The 6764-nt window shown below is 39.6% G+C and overlaps 1 long non-coding RNA gene across 1 annotated transcript; it reads left to right on the forward strand.

Annotated features, from left to right (window-relative positions):
• Positions 1 to 5789: 5789 nt before the first annotated feature.
• LOC144539796 (uncharacterized) lies at positions 5790 to 6371 on the forward strand. Its single transcript, XR_013505102.1, has 3 exons — positions 5790 to 5802; positions 6067 to 6180; positions 6307 to 6371. It is a non-coding gene; the product is annotated as an uncharacterized LOC144539796 (long non-coding RNA).
• The last annotated feature ends 393 nt before the right edge of the window (positions 6372 to 6764 follow it).

Here is a 6764-nt window from a genome sequence, read left to right on the forward strand (position 1 = left end):
CTCATGTAACCACAGCTACTGAGGCTGACCCAGCCACTAAACCAGCAGCTGGCCGACACGGGAACTACCCAGCTCCGTGGAAATAACCCCAAAAATGGGTCAAACCAGCACTTGGGTAGATAAAATAACCCAGCATTTTTGTGTGTGTGTAACTTTTCAATATCAGCGTTGCAATTTTCATGCATACAATAATTACTTTTGCTATTGTGGCCACAATGTACAGCTACACAATGTACAATTAAAAGGATTTTTTTTTTTTAGAACTGTGGTTTTACACTGGTCTGTTTGGTCAAATCCAGTTGGTTTGAGAGCAGTCTTGTGATTTTCTTGCAGGAAGTGAACAATAAAATATAATTACTATCATTGCACTTTTGTTTGTCTTTCCTTTGTCACAGTCATGGCAATAAATGTCTTACTAAACATTAGCAAATGTTTAATGAATGTTATTTGCTGTAACTTTAGATTGGGGGCTACAAAACTTCTACAACTGTTTAACAGATTGTTAATAAATATTCTAACATTTTATAATAAATGAATAAAACCTCTGCAAATACTTTGTCGAGCATTTAGATATCATCTGTTAGTTGAATTCAAGAGTTAAACGTGCTTTGAAAACAAGACTAGGTAGACCTAGTGCAAGCCGGGCCTCCTCTCGGCTTTCACACCCTAGTATAATACGTGTTCTGTCCCGTGACCTGCTCTATCATTTTCAGTCACATTGACTCCTGGAGACATTTTGAGTTTAATACAATGTTGGAAAGAGGGGCTTTTATGCCCCTTTATGTCACCAAACTATGTTTTTGAGAAAAAGGGCTTCAAAGTTTGCAGTCTATTTTGAGACATTTATTCAAATATATTAGAGATATCATTAAAACATAACATAACATACTAACATTAAATTTCCAGTCTTGAGTGCCCATACACACACAGACATGTACGCACGCACACACACACACACACACACACACACACATTTTGAACTTCAACCACAGTTAAGGCTCACTTGTGTATGGAGATGCACTTGAGCAAACTTATGTGCACACCACACGGATACGAGGAAGAGTCACCGGCACCGGTTAGAAAGTAGACTATAGCCTGAAATGAAGTCAGTCCACTGAGCCTCAGTCGCGGCGAGATGGGGTTTAATATTTGAGATATTTCTGCCGGGAATTAATTTCCATGGTGTTTAATAGTAATAATTTCAGTCTGTAATAGTCTATTCCGCGGAAGAAACATTATGATTGGACAATAAAGTGAACGATGACACACCTGTTGCTATGCAGATGTTCATTCAAGGATTTGAAAGGACGTTTGTAGTAGCCTGACTCACTGCCTCTGGAACTCCCGAAACTCGTATACAAACTTTTAAACTAACCGTTGCACTAACTGCATAGCTGATTTCTCACCTCAAAAGTTTTCAGAAACACATTTCGGTGAACCATTTTGGTAATATAAGAGAAAGTTTCCAAACTAGCTGCCATGTTTTTCCAGTTTGAAATCCGGGGACAGAAACACACCATGACAGTGCAAACAACGCAATATCACGTATACCACCATAACTGTGTAGGTCTTTATGTCACTTCTCGCACAACTTTCAGTCAGTCAGTCAGTCAGTCAGTTAGCTACTTTCACTCTTCTAGGCCGGTCCCAGAGACCCGGCAAAAACACTTTGTTAAACTATTATTTCTTACAAAAATGATAATGAGTGAACCTTTGAGACGCCACAAAGTTACAGAAGTCCAAACGGCTCGTTTAGAGGCCAAGGCCGGCGGTAGCTATGGGCAGGGGTGGGCTCAGCCCACCCAAACGTGCGTCTTGCCCACCCAATCAAAAGTTAAGAAAACATTTTTTTTTTGTTCAGCCAATGGAAAAATAGCACAGAAAATACCAGTACCGTTTCTAACTTCTGATTGGGTGGGCAGCCTACAGCCCGCCTCCAAAGTCGCCCACTGCCCACCCCCCCTTCACGTCGTGTTCAGGCACAAACACACAGAGCTCTGAAGCCGACCCGTCCGCTGCACAGAGTGTGGCCTATTCACACCAAATCAGGTGTTACGGCACTTCCCGCAGGGTTGTGCGGAGGTGTGCGGGGGTGTGGGCGTGTTTATTTGTGCTTTAGAACGTAACCACTGTGAAACAATCAGAAAATAACGTTTTATATCTCTGATTCACCGGCTTTCTCGCTACCACTGTTCCCTCTCTTCATTTACTCTCTAGCTCGCTTGACCACTGCTGCTCTCTCTCTCTCTTTCTCATGTTAAAATATGGATGACGTTTTTTTTATTTTAGGGTAAGTCAGTCAAGTTGTTTTCTTTGTCACTTTTCAGTTTGAGTTTGAATAAGACTACCTTCTAGTTTTGTAAATATTGGCTATAGTGAGAAGTCTCACTGGATTAGGTTTTAATTTGATTTGAGAACTAAGCTCATCCAATGAAAAGAAATGTTATGGAGTTGATTATGTTAAAATCCAGATGAAGGAATTTTTTTATTTTAGGGTAAATCAATCTGCCCTCCACTGACTCAGATCATAGGGTAGCAGCAAACTTAGAAATGCTGCTTCACTACCTCCCAATCTCCCTGCTTCAAATTGTTCTTTATAAATTAGAATAGAATAAAATAGAATACTACTTTATTAATCCCCATGGGGAAATTAATCTCCTGCATTCAACCCATCCAAACACCCCATACACAAACACACAGCCATAAACTGGAGAGGCCTGAGGGCACGATGGCAGGAGCTTGCATCTGATCTTGACTCTGACAACCCTCTGGTTGCCAGCTGTCATTTTGCCAGATTTTTGTGCCATCTGGCCAGGGATTCAAACCTGCAACCTTCGGACTACTAGTCTGCTTCTCTACCCTCTGGGCTACCTACTGCCCAAGTTGCCCACCTATTATTTCTACCAGCCCACCCTAATATAGCAGGCTAAAACCAGCCCTGTTAGAGGCTCGCTTTTCTAATATGGATTGTGTGGATTAGGTTGGCAATCTACAATCAACAATGTGTTGCATTTAAAACTTGCATCAGTGCAGATGGATTAATCAACAATAACAGTGAAGACCCTGTTAAGTTGATCATTTAATATATTTGTACTTCTGTGGTGATATAATGTAGATATGACCATCTATAATGTATTTCTATGCACATCCAACTCCTTTATAATCAAAGAGGCAAGGGAAATCCTGTTCTCCACAATATGGGACCTTTAAAGTGTTAAGGAAATACAGACAACTATCAGTTTTTTTACCTGTTAGACGAGAAAACCTGAAGGATAACATTGTCTATTTATATACTCAGGGTGCGATTTGTAAAAAAAACCAAATCGCAGATATTCGCAATAGATATTTTTGGAATGCATTTGGAGTGCAAACCCCTATCATACACATATTATTGTTCCCCAAATAATTATATGTCCATATATGTCATATATGAGACACACAGAAAGAGAGAGAGATACTGGGTAGGAGAATGCCTGCGTACCTCCACGCAAGCATGCATACACTTTCTGAGTCAGCTGACGTGAGTGATATATCTATGTGGAAAAGAGCAGTATAATATCAAAGAGGGAATTTGTGCGACATTTTATTTTGAGCCTTAATATTTTCAGCGCTCCTTAGTAGCCTATTAGGTCTCAACAGATTTAAATGTAATACATGCGTGCGTTAACATCCTTTTTCTGCAAGCCTGATTTCTATTCTAGTGAAGTAAATAGGTTTACATATTGTCACCATATCGTACAGTAATGTGGGAATAGGAATAATGCACATCAGATCATAAATTAGACCTACTGGTGATCCATCAAGCCATTATGGCTCACAATATATAGCGGTGTCGTGCGTAATGGCTGTGCGTAAAGTGGCTGCTTTGGCTTGAATTTACACATTTTGAATGCGTCTGGCCCAGGTGATGCCAGCTATGGTTTGCTAGTCAGCATGTTTTTGTGGACAGCAGCGATGCTGACGAAAGGAAGACAGATTTGTCACATACCGTTCTTTTAGCAAAACAATTAGTGTTGATGATGGAGCTCCTTCTCTTTTTACACTTTTCCCTGTAGATGGATCATCGGCAGAGTGTCGCCCTCCTTTTATCCACAGCTCTGCAAATTTATGAGCTGGAAAGAACGCAACTTCTATAATCCGTGCTTGAAAAGGGAGAAAAACCCCATGGTGTTCTTTTTTTTTTTTTTTTTTGGAAGTTGTTAGCGCCATGTACTGTCATATTGGAAAAATGCATGTATTTAATTCACTGACAGAATAAAACATACCAGAGAGTGGGAGAAAGCATGTCCCCAGCTGCGATTAAATTTCATGATCAGAGGTAGGGAAATCAAAAGCAGTCGGGGGGAAATCTCCCCCATCCCCTCCGCAAATCGCACCCTGTATATACTACAAAACAATAAGGAAATCAAAACACATCTCAGCTCAGCTCAGGATTGATAAGTGTGAGCAGACATGGGCCAGAAACTTCAGTATGCCGTGGAATGATGAGGTGGATGAACATAAGAAAGGAAGAACAGAACTATCAAATTCAGTTAAGAAACAACAATGCAAAGTCATGGTGTGACTTGTAGTGCAGAAGGTTTCAGACAAGATTCAGTTTCCAGGTTACTCACTGAATTAGGGATTTGTGGTCAGGTGTGATCAGTGAGAGGTCTTTGTTGAGTCCTTTTCACTAACATCCAGTGATGGCTTTTATGTAAGCTCTGACCCTCTGGTATAGTTACGTTATAACCTGTATTAATGACAACATATGCAAAAGTATGAGGAACTTAGTATTAGGAACTGAGACACAAGAAATCCAGCGACCTGGAACATTGTTTTGAAATTCTACTTGTTTTACTGTAAAAGAGGAAGAAGTGGATGGAGATCCTCTGCAAAAAATATTCTGTGCATGACCTTCAAACAAAACTTCCCACTCATCTCAGGTTTTGTCAAATGTGCCTTCATCAATGTGCACAGTACCTCACTGTAGTGATCAGGCCAACACACATTATTCACAGGTCTTTGTAAGTTACAAGATGTCTTTCAGTTTAAACTACACAAACCGAAAGACATCTTGTCACTTACAAAGATCTGCACAGACTCTGTGCTAGCTTGTGCAGATAGCGGAGCTGGCAGCAGGTGGGGATGATTGACAGAGATCATCTCACTGTTTTGTCTCTGTGCATTAGGCAGACAAATGCAAATAAGATTAAAAAAAATATATAATAAAATAAAAAAAAATTGTTGTTGTACGGACATCCCTCCTTTTTTGAAGGTTATTTTAACCCCACGGTTGAATGGGGTCTTTGCTTGTGACACCATGCATTTTCATTACAGGAGTTCAAATCAGGCCCTTTTAAAATATATAAATAATGTAAGTTAATATTACAATGCTCACTTTCTTCTGTCCAAAATGTAGAAATTGAAAATGAGGACAAGGAAGTGGTTGAGTGGGTTTTTTGTTTGTGACACCATTAATTCTGAGTAAGAGTTCAAATCAGGCCTGTGTCAGGTGTCTGTGCAGGTGAAGTGAACTGAAACATTATACTTTTGGCTTAAAGTGAGCGATTGCCAATTCTACCAATTCAAGTGCAGAGCAGCTCATTTCCTACTTGTTGTGGGGTTGTGCTCCTGTTTCAACTGGAAATTATACAAGCACACAGAGTCCTTGTGGTGCATCTTTCTCCCATTTATTCAGAACAGCTACAGTATATAAGGAAGTGTTACTGTCATCATCCAGGACCGTCTGATCTGCTCACTTGCTCATCACCATGAAGCTGATCCTGACTCTGGCTCTCATCTGGACCCTCTTCAACACAGGTAACTCTGCTCAATTTGATTTCATGATTTAATGATGATTTAGTGATTTCTGAAATCTAGGCTATTGGTTCAGAACTGTTTCCTGAATTTACTTTGGCTTAATTATCATTGTGCAAAATGTTTTATGCTTTATTGATGTTGCCTGGTGGAACCATCTGTATTATCGATGGGGTAGTTGAACTACTACATTGGGGGGAAAAAATGTTTATGTTCTTATTGTTGTACTCATCATCATCTCATTCATGAATATTTTCCTCATTGCAGCTGAAGCACTTCAGTGTCAGACTTGCACTTCCTCTGATCCTCAGTGCACAGACACAACCTCACACACCTGTCCCTCTGACTCTGACCAGCGGTGTGTAACAGCTGCCTTAAAAGGTGTAAAAAAGTGTTAAAAATAAAAAAAATCTGCTATTTCTTGTCATTTAGTGTTATTGTTTTTTTTGTCTTGTTTTTAAGATTTATGTATGAGAGTGTTTTTCCATCAATGTTAACAAATTGCAGTTTGATTTTGTAGTAACTCTGCCGGGAAACACAACACTACGCTTTCAAAGCATCCACAAGTCGTGTGTGCCATCCGTCAACTGCTTTGACAGCACTGCAGGAGAAATGGAGACATATTCATGGGACATAGGGTTTGTGGGCATAGCTGAATCTTTTAAATGCTGCGACACAGATGGCTGCAACTCTGAAACTCTGCCTTGTAAGTAAATACTTTAGAACAGTGAAGTAGGGGAGAGCGGGCTCAGGCTTTATTTCTGAAACTAAATATTTTAGAGCCAAAAATCCAATTACACAAATGTTTACTTTCTAAATAACATATCATCAATATCTATGTTGATTACAACAGTCTAAGTCAAAACACTGACATAAAAACAATGTAGATACCTGAAAGTAAATAATGAAAATCTTTGTGTTTTGTCTTCTAGTTTTTTCCTTTTAAACAAATCAAAATAACTCTA

This window comes from Centroberyx gerrardi, chromosome 9, assembly GCF_048128805.1.
Source record: "Centroberyx gerrardi isolate f3 chromosome 9, fCenGer3.hap1.cur.20231027, whole genome shotgun sequence".
Classification (NCBI taxonomy): domain Eukaryota; kingdom Metazoa; phylum Chordata; class Actinopteri; order Beryciformes; family Berycidae; genus Centroberyx; species Centroberyx gerrardi.